Raw genomic sequence first — 15,128 nt, 5'->3', positions numbered from 1 at the left:
TACTTGCCTCCAATTCTTGGTATTCCCTGAATTCTCACTCATTATATTGCTATTGAAAGCTATGCCTTTAAACCCGGCTTGGGTTCCTCAAAATCCTTTCCTCTTGGGACGCCTGGGTGGCTCAGCATTTGAGCACCTGCCTTCAGCCCAGGGTGTGATCCTGGAGTCCCCGGATTGAGTCCCACATTGGGCTCCCCACAGGGAGCCTGCTTCTCTGCCTCTCCTTCTGTGTCTCTCATGAATAAATAAAATCTTAAAAAAAAAAAAAAAACCTCCTTTCCTCTTAACTCTCCACCTTTCCAAAGCACCCACAAACACATTGCTAACTTGGCTTTGTCTACAAAACTGTGAACTTGTGAGTCATGAAGCAGGGGGTATTGCATCAGCCAAAGAAGTTTGGACATCACTCCCCTTACAGGCCATGGCAACCATCCTACTACTGGAAACGGCTTTCAGTGTATCTAGAAAATACCATAATGGAGGAAGAACAGAACTTATTTCAGTTTTTAGAGGATATAGCATATTCAAATATGTGATAACCATCAGAACTTCAGTCTTCCCATGTCTACCTGGATCACTCCTGCATGAGGACCCAGTAAACAGACCCATCTTTCCTTTCCCGCTGTAACTGCTAATGTCTTTTTACCTTAGTAACTACAATAGGAACTTCACATTAAGGTGAGCAAGGTGGACCAATGGTAGTGTGAAGAAAATATTAGCAATTCTTTTTGCTTGTCTATTTTTCCTCTAAATTGATTGTCTGAGTTGCATATTTATGAATGTCATAGAAAAATGAATACCCAAATAAGTATTAATTATGAGGGCATGACCCCAATATTTTTATGGCTTCAGAATAGTTGGCAGTCTCAATTCCTGAATCACTTTCTGATCATATGCATTTGGAGAATGTGCTCAGCAGAATGACAGCCTCTTCCCTATTAAAACCTCACTAGCCATAATGCTCCAGGTAGAGTAGGGGTGGGAGTGGGAGGGGCTTCTGAGAGGTGTTTTTGGTCTGTTTTTTATTTTTTCATTTTCACTTAACCAACTTTGTATACAGTACCAACTTTTCCACCATCCCTTCATCAATTTGTCTTTGTTCAAGGACCTGAGCAGAACAAAGAGAGATCTTGTGACAGGATAGTGTTCCCTCTCCTTCTCCTGCTCTCATTGAGAGAAACTGAATGGTTTGAGGTATGGTCCTGATCTGTGATATTAATAGGAAAGACAAATCCTCTATTAAACATCTTGACACGTCCTGTCAAGATCCTATTCTTGGACATGTGAGGTAAGTCTCAAATGTTACATAACAGGGGGAATCCTTATATCCTGAATTGAATTACTTGCCATGTCTTTTTTTTTTTTTTAAAGATTTTATTATTTTTTATTTATTCATGAGAGACAGAGGCAGAGATACAGACAGAGAGAGAAGCAGGCTCCATGCAGGGAGCCCAACTCGATCTCAGGACTCCAGGAGCTCACCCTGAGCCAAAGGCAAATGCGCCACCACTGAGCCACCCAGGTGTCCTGAATTACTTGCCATTTGTAACCCAAAGGAGCTGGATTTCAAACTTAATGTTTGTATTACTTGATATAGCTTTTTGTTCTTCCCTATTTCTGTTTAAAGACTATGGGATGCAAGAATAGGAAACATGAAATCTGCTTTATTCTTTGATTCTACTCAATGTGGTTAGGATCTTACATTTAATAGCCATTCAATGAATATGCATGGGTTTGACAGGACTCATTTTAAGATAGTGCTTTAAACTGAGGCACTGGTTCTCCAGCATTAGTGTGAGTCAGAATCACCTGGAGAACTTGTCAAATTACAAATTACCTAACCCCAATGCCAGAGTTTCCGATTCAGTAGGTCTGGGGAGTGACTCTAGAACCTACATTTCTGTCAAATTCTTGGGTAATGGCGATGGATGCAAGTTGGGGATCACGCTTTAAGAACCACGAATCAAAGAAGTGCCTATATATTCTCTATAAGCACAGAAAAAATAGGGCAAAATAGAGAAACAAGATTCAATTTTCAATATTTATTTCCTTATGATATTATGGCCATATTGAATTTTTTTAATTACTAATACACTATTAAAACTAAAGGAAGCAATGAATGGATTCGGAATTATTTATATTATGTAGGCTGTTGCTATATGACAAAAATATAGATAATTGGAGATTTGGCTCTGTAGTCACAATAATATATGTACGATTGTACAGTGCATATTTTAATTATTTTCAGAGATAATCTTACTTATTTTGGACAACCTTTCAAGCTTCACTTACAAGTGAAGAAAAAGTACAGGAAGATTGTTCTAAGTGTCCTAAAGCCAAACAGCTCCTAACTCAGGAAGTTCACATTAGCACTCAGATTAACTGTTTTAATTCTACTCCCTGTCACCCATCCCACATCCCCATCTACTGTCTGATATTTCAGTTTCGTGATGTGTCCTCTGACCACTTAGAGGACAAAACAGAACAGTAAGCAGGCCATAATCAAGGGAGTAGGACTTGACTGGAATTAGAACACTTGGGTTCTAGATTCCTTTTTCTACTAATTAACTACCACCCAACTGCAAAGACACCATCAAAAGGCAGACCAACCTGGTGCTCTATGCCTCCTACCTGAATATTCACAGCAACATGGCCTTGAAGCACTGCACCAGCTCCTGTTGGAGAGGCAGGCGAGGAAGCTCCAGGAGAAGCCCAGGCGGCCCATCACCTCCCAGCATCAGAGGCAGACCTGTCAGGGGCTGCTTGCTCTGGGAAAGCCCTGTCATGCGCCTTTCACCTGGGGAAGCCAGAGGTCAGCCTCCCTGATGGGCATCAGCTGGCCACTGATGGAGCCACCTCCACTGCGCAGGTTCCTAGAGAGTCACTCCCTCCATTAGCTGGTCAAGTCCTTCTAAGAGTGGGCGGCTATCTCACCAACTTGTGTTGGATGGGGGCCCTAGAAGCCAGAGAGGCAGAGTACCAATGACACACCCAGCATGGTCCGTGGCTGTAAGAACTCAGCTGTCTACCCTCCACATGGCCACTGGGTGACTCCCCCCCATCACCATGCTGGGCATGCATTTTGCAATATTGTCCTTGCAAAACATTGGCTTAAGATTTTCTTTCTTCCAATTTTACCATTCCTTTCAATAAAAGAATATGGTTCCTCAATTAAAAAAAAAACAGAATAAGAAAATGGAGCAAGCTTATTAATCTTTCTGTGTCTCAGATTCATTCGTGAAAATGATATAATCTGCTTTAACTTCTTCATAAGATTGTGTGAAAATCCAATTTCACAATGTATTGACAATGTAATCTAATTATTCATACCTACCTCATTGCATCAAGAATCTAGAGACAGTTTGGTATATAAAAATAATTTAGAAATCTATAAAGTAGAGATTTAAAGTCTAGTTTAGGCAGCGTGATTATAACTTGTATTATTTTAGTTTAGCAGTCTCTGAATTGAATACAAAGTTAGGTTCGATTAATTGTTAATACTTCCGAAACGTAAAGTAAGTCGTAAAATAAGAAAGAATATGGAATGACCCAGCTAGGGATATGATCCACTTTGGAACCGGTAAGAATGAAGAAAAATGCTACAAGTGGTTCCATATTCTGAAACAAGTACACAATTCTGGTATGAGGAGAGGGACCTTAGCAGTGCAGCTGTTTCCCCAAAGGGAGGGAAAACTTTGATTCAACCTTTCTCCTACCGACTTCCCTTCAATTGCTTTCCAAAAAGTTTTGAAATATCTGTCTTCTGAATTTCGTGTTTGTTCAGTATTCTCATGTAATTTCTTTTGCATCTACTAACATGATATTCTAAATGGAATATAAACTTAAAGCATTTCTCTCAGTGACCCTAATAACCCTACTTGCTAGGGAGTACATGAACATATTCTTTCTAGAAGCCCAGTCTTCATCTTGTTACGTTCACTTCCATTTAACTCAGTTGAGCCACAGAATATTGAAGCCCGAAGCTACCTTAAGGCAACATTGAGTCCCCACTCCCTCATTTCACAGATGAGGAAGAAAGGAGCCTAGACTAGTGGTTTAAATCACATAGCTACCTATGACACAGCTCGTACTAGATCTAGGGGACCCACCACTCCCATGACAGCCTTCTCTTTACCACGCCATGTCACTCCCTCTGGAGTTCGCACCTTTACCTAGGAAGCTAACATGTTAGAGCTAAATCAAAGGCCCTCATTGTGAGGCAGAAAGTCCAAGAGAAAAGTGCAGAAGGTACAGAAAAAATTTAGATGGGACCAGACAATATGCATTTGAGTCCTGAGCCTTATTTACTTAACACTGACCTGAAGCATGTGGCATGACCTCAGTGAGCCCCGACTTAATCTTTTATGGAATAGGGACCAAAAATACCTACATTCGAGGACCCATGGTGTGAAAGAAAATGGCTAACTCTTCCCAGAATAGAGTAGGAAAATAATAAACATATCTTCTCTCCATTCCTTATTTCTCACACTGTTCAATCTTTCTTCTAGTAATATTTTTCACTAATCAATATTTCTTTCCCTTGTATCTGTAGAATTAAGTTCTTGGATCTTCCTTTTTGCCACCATGACTGCCTTTTTTTCACCCCCAATGCTAGTTTTCCCTTTCAGACCTACTGTCTCACCATGAGGGAGCCCAAGACCCCCTTCCCTTCCTCCTCTACAACTTCCTTTACAAGCTCCTTTCAGGGCATCCACAGTGAGTGGGGATTGCTTGCAGTGAAAAGTGATGCCGGCAGTACCCATCTCCCTCGCATTACCCTCTCAACAGTGCTCCCAATATTCTGTTAGTGACCGGTAGCCATTATCCAGGCATTGGAAAAACTGCTAATGACATCGTCCCATCCTCTAATAAATGCCTCAACAGTGTGAATATTAAATTTCAGAGTTTTTATTCAATTCTTGTTTCATCCACTGTATGCTCAGCTTTAGGAAGCCTTCAAGACATACCTGTTGCCTCAGCAAAATACGTGACACTTGTCTGAATTCCACTTTGACCTTCCACCAGTGTTGAAATGGCAAGTTTGAAAGAACAAGGAGAAATAAAGAATATTCTTAAGAGAGCCAGAGAATCATTCACTTGAACATTTCTCCATTATTTTGCAATTCTAAGAAGTCGCCAACATCATTGCAAGATTTGGCTTGTGTACACCTGGAAAATATGAGACTCGAATATTTCATGTTGACACTCCGGCTTCTCTTCCCCTGGGGGTGGGGAGAGAGGCTGAACTGCATGTGTTAATCCTGTCGCTGGACTGTAACTCAGCACATGCCACAGGGGCTTCCTGGTGGCCTCTCAGTCTTTGGATATTTACCCCCTACCTTTTCATGCAAAATGAGTTTATTTAGCTGTTCATATATTGGAACAAAATACTGTTCAGGGTCAGCTTTAGCCCCAGGTAAAGAAGGCAGATGTTTATAGGGTTTGATTTTTTTTTTTCAAGTCCAAAAGCCTCCTACAGAAAATATTTTTTTTCTAATAGCTCTAATATGAAATTCCCATGTTAGTCACTTCTGTGGAATGAAGCAGTGAGGAAAAAAAGTTATCTGATAAAATATACAATCTGTCTTAAAGCCATGGCACATAAAGCCCCTTTTACTTACTGATTAAACTAGATAATTAGTCACTTAAAAGGACTTAACAGAAGAAAACTGTGATAAGAAAGAGGAGGAAAAACAAGACTTGGAGCATGTCCAAACTTGGAATGGCAACCCTCTCTAAACAGTTGAAGGAGATGATAGAAAGGAGATATCCCCAGACACAAATCCCATGATTTTAAAGTGATTGCTTAGGACCCCGATGCTATACACCCATACTTCCACCTGTCCATCTACCTATCCATCCATCCATCCATCCATCCATCCATCCATCCATCCATCTATTTAATAAATGCAGAGTAACTTTGAATGAAGTACTTTGATGCCATATTAAGACACAGAAATGAAGAGTCTTAAGTCTTTACTCTTAAAAAACTTAAAAAGAAATAAGAGCATCTAGGTAAAATTTATAGGTCAGAGTCTTAGATGCTGTCATAGCTGTCAGCCGATGAACTGACATTTGTTATCTTGTGACAGACACCATTCTAGCAATGAATTATTCATTTACTCCTTCCACCAAAGCTCTCGGGTGGACACTATCACCAAGTCCATTTTACAGATGAGAAAATGGTGATAGACCTTAAGTAACTCATCCAAATCCTACAAATCAGTTAGAACAGAGTTAGGATTTGAGCCCCCATTATCGAACTGCAAAACCCATTTCTTAACTCTCTGCTGTATAGCTCTCAGGGGTCCACAGGGGTCCAAACAAGACCAAATAAAATCTTGCAGAACTAAATATGAAAAATACTACACAGATTCTAATGTTCTTCTCTCCTTGAATTTTTAGCTAGTCAGCAAGGAAATACAGTTCTTCAGCTGAAATTGGGAAGAATATATGGTTATTATAGTCATTGCTTCGTCCCTAGAGCCTCAGGATAAACATGACTGGTTGCAAGCCTAAACACCAAGGTTATTCACTGGCAAACTGTATCCTCCAGGATTAGGAAGGGGTGAGTAGGACACCTTCGAGCTGTTATGATTTGGCCATTTTCACTGTGAGTAGAGATAGGCATTTGGGCATTTCTTAAGCTCACAAAAGATAGATGATTTGGAAAAAAAAAAAAAAAAAAAGGTTAGGGAGGCCAGTGAAGATTTGTGAACAAGACAAATTTTGTCAGGGTATAGGGAGGAGACCTAGAAGACTGAGGCATCTAATTTGATACACTTATAAGCCACAAACATGTCTGAATGACCAAGCGCCAGCCACCGCCACAAAATAACCAGGATAGGTCTGGAGTCAGCAGGGAAGAGCTGGGAAGGAGGCCAGGCCAATAATGAAAGGGGGCATTAAGGTACACATTAAACTCTCCAAAGGGGGAAAAAAAAATAAGCAAAATTTCCAAGACATCCCTAACAAAAAGTCGAAGTATTAACATTTTTTGCTAAAGTAGCAAAAATGACAAATTTGCTGGTTTCACTCAGTATATTATATTGCCTTCTTCCCAACCCCCTCTTCCGCCCCCCGCCTTGAAATGGGGAGGTGGTAAACCTTCGCTGAGCAAGAGTGAGGATGTGAGGGACTCTTCAAAAGTGGTACATCAACCAATTACCAGGAGTTTGAAGGGAGCAGTTTTATTTTTCTGGCATTAAGAAATCAGCATGTCTGGAGCTGGCATCCAATGGCTTCAGGCCCACTCCCTGAGCGACGTGGGATTCCAGATGGGAGAGGAGCTGTCTTATTTCAAGGAGTTAAAGCTGCCACTGGAACTCAGGGCACTTGATTGAAATTTCAGACATCTGATTTTGTCAGAGTTCGGATCCCTTCCCTTTGACATGCCCTGCCTCAGTGACCGCTTTAACCCATTGCCAATCTCGCCGGCAAGCGTGCCTCCCTATGATTGGGAAAATTCGTGAACAGTCACTGGCTGATAGAATTAAGCCCAAATGCTCCCAATTTCAGTATGAAGAAAAAGCCACTGCCCTGATTTTTTCCCTTGACAACACAAAAGTCTTGCCATCCCCGAACTGTTTAATTATTGAAATGAACTGTAACAGGACACCGGGTGGGGGCAGAGGTCACCGAGCTGTTCTGGGAGTCAGAAGTGGGGCAGGGGCGGTCGCAGAGGCGGCCAAGGCCTTGGGCCGCAGCCTCCAACCCACACACTTTTTCTCAGGCAGCCAGGCCCTGATAGGTAGGGTGATAGCAGGACCCACTTGCAAGTGCTCCAAAGGCCCAACGGTGCTCGCTTGTTTAAAGACAAGCCAAAATATGCTCGGGTGACCACCAGGACATTGCAATTCCCATGCCCTGCCACATTCCTCTTTTCAGATCCCAGGCTTTTTTTTTTTTTTTTTTTTTTTTGTCTCCCTACGTGCAGTCCAGGATGTAGACAAAACGAATTCCAAGTGACCTATGTGGGGGTGGAATTTTTTTAGAAACAAACAGCAAATTAAGAGGGGGGAAAAAAAAATCCTGTTCTCACTTCTTTTTTTTTTTTTTTTTTTTTTTTCTGGAAGGGAGTGTATATGTTTATTTTCTCAGAGACGCTTTCTGGCAGCAACAACACAATGCAGTTCTAGGAAAGTATCTTCTTTTCCCCCCAATTCTAAAAGACTACATAACAGTCCTCTATTTTGTTCCGCTTCCCTTTGCCTCCCAGACCTAAGTGAAACTATGACAATTATTTTAAGTAGAGATGTCCAATTTTCTATGACTCCAGAATAACATTTCCTGGAAAGGTAGGGATTTATTTTTTCTAATATGTCAATGGTATTTAAACTATTACCAAAGATGAGGGGGGGAAATAGCTGGAAAAGATTTGCTAGAAATGTTATTTCTAGGTAAAGCAGAGTAAATGTGTGATTTTTCAAATATGGTAGCATTTAATATTCAAGAGTATTACTAACCAAGAAAAGTTATAAAAAGAAGTATATTCAATGGCTTGATAAAAAGATGAAGTCTAAACATTTTGTGTGCTCCAAAGTACAAATAGAACTTTTCTTTCTTTCTTTTTTTTTTTAAGATTTGTTTTTTTATTTGTGAGAGAAACACAGAGAGAGAGAGAGAGAGAGAGAGGCAGAGACACAGGCAGAGGGAGAAGCAGGCTCCATGCAGGGAGCCCGACGCGGGACTCAATCCCGGGTCCCAGGATCACCCCCTGAGCCGAGGGCAGATGCTCAACCACTGAGCCACCCAGGCATCCCTAGAACTTTTCTTTTAAAGAAAAAATAGTATCAGAAGCAACAGGTTTTCTCGTAGTACCGGATATGGGCTTAAATAGACTTGTCCTCAATCTTCGTAGTCTACACCATTCTCTGGGATGCCGCCCTCTCCCCAGTGCATTCCTAGGACCAACGGAATCTGTTATTTCTCTCACCTTATTAACACCTGTCCTAAAACCTATTAAAAAATGATGAAGTCTTAAAGGGGCTTGGCGATCTTTTCATTATAGAACTTGGATACGTGGCCTCTTTTGAAGACCAGCAAAGGTCATGGGTGCACTAGATAGGATTGTGGACCTACCATTTTTAGCCAAACTGAACACTCCACCAATTAATGATTGCTCTGGGACAAGAAGCCTAAGCCAGAACTTTCCCGGGTAAATGGGACCCCTTACATATTTATCTAGATACTGATTGTAAAGAAACTCCTGTTTAGATGTACATGAGATGGCGGGATCCTCTCAGTCTCCTAACCAGACCACCCCTCTTTTTTTCTTTCACTTACTGCCCCATCTCTTAAGCTGAACCCCTGGACCAATTCTGTAGCTTCCTAGGGTCTCAACTCAACCGTTGCCATCTCCAGATAGCGTCCAGTCCTTCTAGATTGATTTGCTGCAGTCAGGTGAGACTCTGCTATCTCCAGGCCAGCGTCCTGGAGTGAGAGCTCTCTGCCATCACGCAGACCCTCTGTCCCAGGCCAGCTGCCTGGCGGCCAAGAGTCCACATTCTAGAAAAACTTCATGGATCATGTACGCGTGGTTCCACGGGTGAAATACCTAGGATGTGTCAAATGCAGTAGGACTCTATCATGAACTGACTTAGTAGTGCAAAAACGTAGTACCACGGGAAGAAGTCATATTCACTGTAATATTATAGTGCAGAGAAGAGAAAAAAAAAAAAAAAAAGACCTGGCAGGATCATGATGAATTTAGTTGTAGCTGTCTCCAGGTACAAAAAGGGTTAAAAAAAAAATCCTTAGCAGTTCCTTTGGATAAGTTTCGTGAAAATGTAAAGAATGGCTAGCAGTGATTTTCAAACTTTAGTGTTTCTAAGAATCGCCTGGGATCATCTGAAATGGTTCCCAGGGTCCATCGTTCCGCAAATGTGATTAGATCAGGAAGTGTGTATAACCAGCCCATCAGGTGATTTGGGTCCATGCAGCCAAAAACACTGGGAAAAAGGCTTCATTTTTGTCAGTAGTCCTCTGGCCAACACACAGGATGCTGGGGTCCTCTAGGAAGCTTCTGGATGCCCACAAGTCCTCATGCATTAGGAGGGACGTGCGGACCTACCTGTGACTGGAAAAGGGACTTCTCATGCCTCTAACAGTGGTATGGTGTGTGTCCTGGGAACACAGACCACTTTTGGCACAGACTTGAAATTAAGGACTGAGATCAATCTCCAGAGAAATAAGGGTAACTACAGCCTACACCCCAATCAAGGAGAAACTGCGACTCCCTTTACGATCCCGCCTTGGCAAGCAGAAGTCAAAATGTGGCCCAGCCACCTCAGCAATGGGCCGGAACAGCCTACAGAAAATAAGGATGGAAATTGCTGGTAGGGAAACATCTGAATTTTTCAAACAAGGTGAATTTTCCTCTTGGTTGTCTAATTGAACATTCCAATCTGAGAAGAAATCCGGCGACTGAGAACTGTACTTAATCCATTCTTTAAATAGCATTACAGCCTTTTTCATTTCTCTCCACACCGCATTTTGTTGTTTTTGTCTCAGAGGCTTTAACACAGGGCCAGGACTTACACTGGGAGGCCTGCGGATTACAGGAAATAATGACCTGTATATATTTAGTTGTTCAAAGGAAATTAGAGTAGCCTGATTTTTATTATTCCCCGTTGCCCCCCGTTCTCTGGTGTAATAACTTGCCCTGTTCTCTAATTTACTTTTACATCATCGGAAATGTATACCATTTAGGCCAGATCCTCCCATGACCAATCAGGACCTGCTGCTAGCTAGGTTAACAAAACCTTCCACAGAATGGGGAAGCCTTCCTAATGCAGGCCAGCCAAAGACACGGGAGAGCTGATCTTTCCAGAAGGCGTGTGACCTGGAGAAATTGGCCAACGTCTTCCCTCAGGTAGCCGGTGAACACTGTATGTGGCCGGGGCCGCTGGAGGAGGCGGCCAACCTCTTCAGGACTGGTGTCAGTTCAGATTAACCTTCTCCTGCAAAAATGTGGAGGCAATTTCCTTCTATTTAATTTTTTAATTGTTTCTCTATCGGTGTATTTCCAGGGGTGCTGCTTCCCTGTCCTGCCTGTCCCTCCCACCCCATCTCTTACCACCAAACTCGTTAGTCTACTTTAGGTTAATATCCCAAATCCAGATTCATCTGCTTATATTTTTTAATTTAGAGGAAAAAGCTTATCTGTTTGGGTTTTTTTTTTTTTTAAAGGATCACGGTGAGATGTATAGATTATGATTTCATTGAGATTTTCTAGTTCTGCGGCACATACCACCTGAATGTACCAGAATACTGGGGTTGTGGGGGGTGGAGCGGGAGGCACACTAAAAATACATCTTTATTGGAGACGAATATCACTAGGTCTTCAGAACATTTGCAACTTATCAGTTTTGCTTGTCATTTCCACTCCATATATGGTTTAAGGACTCTTCGAATGAAACCAACATTTGAAAGGCAGGCAAAACTGAGTTTTGTTAGATTCAGTGGACTTCTTGTGATGATTAATGAAGGTTTGTGGATTCCCTAAACTTCATTACAATAGGGTGAGCTGCATGCCCTTTAACTGGCAGGATTTGGCAGGATAAAAATGAAGAGAAGTAGTAAGTAGTTTTAATAATCACAACTTCTGAAATTGACTCCAACATGATCATATTTTAAGAGCTCAATAAATTTGGCCTTTATAAACTTTTCTTCATCCCTCCCCAAGCATTTCTTTTCAGTCTGGGCAGTTGCCTCATTATTAAATAGGTTTCTCTATTCCAAACCAAACTCAAAAGAACTAGTATTCATTTGACTTTAATTTCCTTCAGTCTCCTGTATTGTAAGATTAATTATTGGTTTTGTGCTGTCTCCTTCCTGGCCCTTCTGAAACGGCAGCAATCTGCCTCGCTCCCTACTTAAAATTTCTCACAAAGAATATTTCTCCTTTTTGAATACTCTCTCCAGTGTGATACCTCTGGATGTTCCTCGCATCTTTCGAAATCTTAACTGAATCCTCTCAACTCTCCTAATTTAACACAATTTTCAAAATGGTCTCTTCTTTAGAGTAACTCTCAAAACTGAACCATAGTTTTGTTACTGGAGCTTAGGCTGTCTCTCTCACCAAGTTGGCCTCCTTGCTCTAAATCCTGATCCTGGGTGACATGGTAACTTGGCTGGGCCTGTCTTCAGAGGTCACGAAATGCTTTTGAAATACTCTGGCTCACTAACCCTCCGGGGACCTTAGAGCCTCAGGAAAATTTGGGATATGAATAGTTTATACCTCAGTGTGTATTTAAATTAGCTAGTGTTTGTCCTTTCCAGAGAGTTCTCCAGGTGGCTGGCCATAGGGCTGCGGGTGAGGGAGGTGGATAGGGAATAATGTAATGGAGTGGAAGAGAGAAATACTGATTGTTTTCTCTGTGGTAACAAAAAAATTCCACTGCCAAGCTTCAATTAAAAAAATATTCATTCCAATTGATTATATTCATTCCAAAATGATTTCATAGGGAATCATGAAAATAAATACTAGTAACGGGATAGACACATAGATCATATATGGAATTACTTCTCTTAAGATAGAAATTTGGGTTTTGCTCTGTGTTTCTCTCTCTCCCTTTTTCTTGAAGGTTTATTTATGGAATTTCAATTATTCCATTTATCTGTATGTTTGTCCTTATGGCAGCACCAAACTAGCTTGATTATTGCAGTTTTATAATAAGTTTTTAAAACAGGGATTGTGAGTCCTTCAACTTTGTTCTTCTTTTCCAATATTATTTTGACTATTATTTTGACTATTTTGAACATTTTGACTAAATGAATGTTAGGACAGCTTGTCAAGTTCTGCAGAAAAAACAACTCAAATTTTGATAAAGATTGTGTAGAACGTATAGATCAACTTGGGAAATACTGTCATTTTAACAATATTAAATATTTTGACCTGTAAACATCAGACATCTTCCCATTAATTTAAATCATTTTAATTTCTTTCAATAAGTTTTTTTTTTTTTTTTTTTTTTTTTTAGTTTTAAGAGTATAAATTTTGCACTTTGTTTGCTAAATTTATACCTAAATATTTAATTATTTTTCATGGAACTGTTTTCTTAATTTTGTTTTCAGATTGTTCATTGCTAATGTATATAGCTATAATTGAATTTTGTATTTTGATCTTGTACTTTGTCCCCTTGCTGAACTCATTAATTGCCTCTAAATTATTTTAGTGGATTCTTCAAGATTTTCTATATATAAGACCATGACTGCTGCAAATGCAGAAAGTTTTAAGTTTTCATCTTCATTCAGGATGTCCTTTATTTCTTTTTCTTGCCTAATTACCCTGGTTAGAACCTCCAGGAAAGTGTTCAATGTACATGGCAAGATGTACAATGTACTTTGTCATTATCTTAGGAGGAGAACATTCAGTCTTTCATCCTTAAGTATGATGGTGACTAATGGGTTTTTTCATAGATGTTGAGGAAAATCCCTTCAATCCCCAGTTTATTTTATCATGGCAATATGTTGAGTTTTGTCAAATGCTTTTTTCTGCATCTGTTGAGATGATCATGTAGTTTTGTCCTTTAGTCTATTGGCATTATGTATTCTATTAGTTGATTTTTCAGAAGTTAAACCATCCTTGTATTACTGGGATAAATCTCACTTGTTTGTAGTATATAATCCTTTCTATATGTCGCTGGATATGGCTTGCTAGAATTTTATTGAGGAGTTTTGCTTCTATAAGAAACATTGTGTTTGTTCTGTAGTTACTTGTGATGTCTTTGTCTGGCTTTCATACCAAGGTAATACTGGCCTTTGAGAATGAGTTGGGAAGTATTCTCTCCTATTGAAGAGTTCATCAAAAATGGGCACTAATTCTTATAAATGGTAGAATTCATTAGTAAAGTCATCTGGGTTTGAGTTTTTCTTTGTAGGAGGGTTTTCAGTTTTTGAGTTGGTCTCTTATTATATGTTGCCCTGAGTATGTTTGCAATTCTAAAAGTGGAGACATTTTTTTCTCATTTGTAAAAGCCAAAACTCACCAAAAAATTATCTTTGGTGTCATGATAAGGGAGGAGAATAAAGAAAATTTCTCGGGCAGCCTGGATGGCTCAGCGGTTTAGCACCCGCCTTCGGCCCAGGGTGTGATCCTGGAGACCGGAATCAAGTCCCACGTCGGGCTCCCTGCATGGAGCCTGCTTCTCCCTCTGCCTGTGTCTCTGCATCTCTCTCTCTCTCTCTCTCTCTCTCTCTCTGTGTGTGTCTCATGAATAAATAAAATCTTAAAAAAAAAAAATTTCTCCAAATGCAGCAGTAAGTAAGGAAGACTCCCCTTGGCTGGGGAGAGAATAGGTGTACTGGACTCAGTTTGTAGAGGGGCCAACACATTATATAGCAGGGATGTGACCAACTAAAGATACTGGACATGGATTTTGGATTTCCAGAATCTCCAACTTTCTCCTGCCTCTAGAGGCCCTGGGAGCTGTAGAGTCACTAGACCTACAGACCCCAGTACAAGCTAATACAAACGGAGTCTCAGTAATACATAATATGAACTTCTGACTACTGCCTGAAAGAATTCCCCAACATTTTAACTTTACCTAGAACCCATGATAGAACAGCAGCTTCATTGGATTTGAATTTATTTAAAGGAAATAAACATCTTAGTTTGCTGACTAAATTTTGTAGGAAGTCATTGACATTCTATATCTTCATAGTTCTCCACAGTAGACCAGCCATGCCTGACTGGTCCTTCAGCAAAGCTGAACTATCTAGAAATTCTTCTAGGGTGTTAAACCCTTTCAGTCTAATATAGAGATAATGCTCCCTATTCTGGAGCCAGAGTGCCTGTAATTAATGCCTGGCTTAGCTACTTAGTAGTTATGGGAACTCAGGCAATTTGCTTAATCTCTCTGTATTTCAGTTTCTTTTCTTTTCTTCTTCTTCTTCTTCTTCTTCTTCTTCTTCTTCTTCTTCTTCTTTTTCTTCTTCTTCTTTTTTTTTTTTTGTATCTCAGTTTCTTAGTTTTTAAAATAGAGATAATATATAATACTTAATGTAGTACCGGCCATGAAGAGTCATATGACAGTTGTCATTTATTCCTTATCTACAAATAAAATTGTTTTTATTATCAAAAATTACTTGCTGAAGAACTAAATTCTGTGCCTGAATATGCCAGG

The 15,128-nt window shown here is 40.3% G+C and overlaps 1 long non-coding RNA gene across 2 annotated transcripts in view; it reads right to left on the bottom strand.

Annotated features, from left to right (window-relative positions):
- The window catches only part of LOC144291814 (uncharacterized), a 243,694-nt gene that overhangs the window by 135,340 nt on the left and 93,226 nt on the right, over positions 1-15,128 (bottom strand). The window contains exon 1 of one of the 2 annotated variants that reach the window (XR_013359361.1): positions 2,632-2,994. The exons of the other annotated variant lie outside the window; for it this stretch is intronic. This is a non-coding gene — a long non-coding RNA (uncharacterized LOC144291814). Of the gene's footprint in view, positions 1-2,631; positions 2,995-15,128 lie in introns of those variants that run through there. 2 annotated transcript variants of the gene reach the window in all.

Source organism: Canis aureus, chromosome 20, assembly GCF_053574225.1.
Source record: "Canis aureus isolate CA01 chromosome 20, VMU_Caureus_v.1.0, whole genome shotgun sequence".
NCBI lineage: Eukaryota > Metazoa > Chordata > Mammalia > Carnivora > Canidae > Canis > Canis aureus.
The sequence above is the reverse complement of the archived record's forward strand: the minus strand, read 5'-3'. Positions and strand labels throughout refer to the sequence as shown.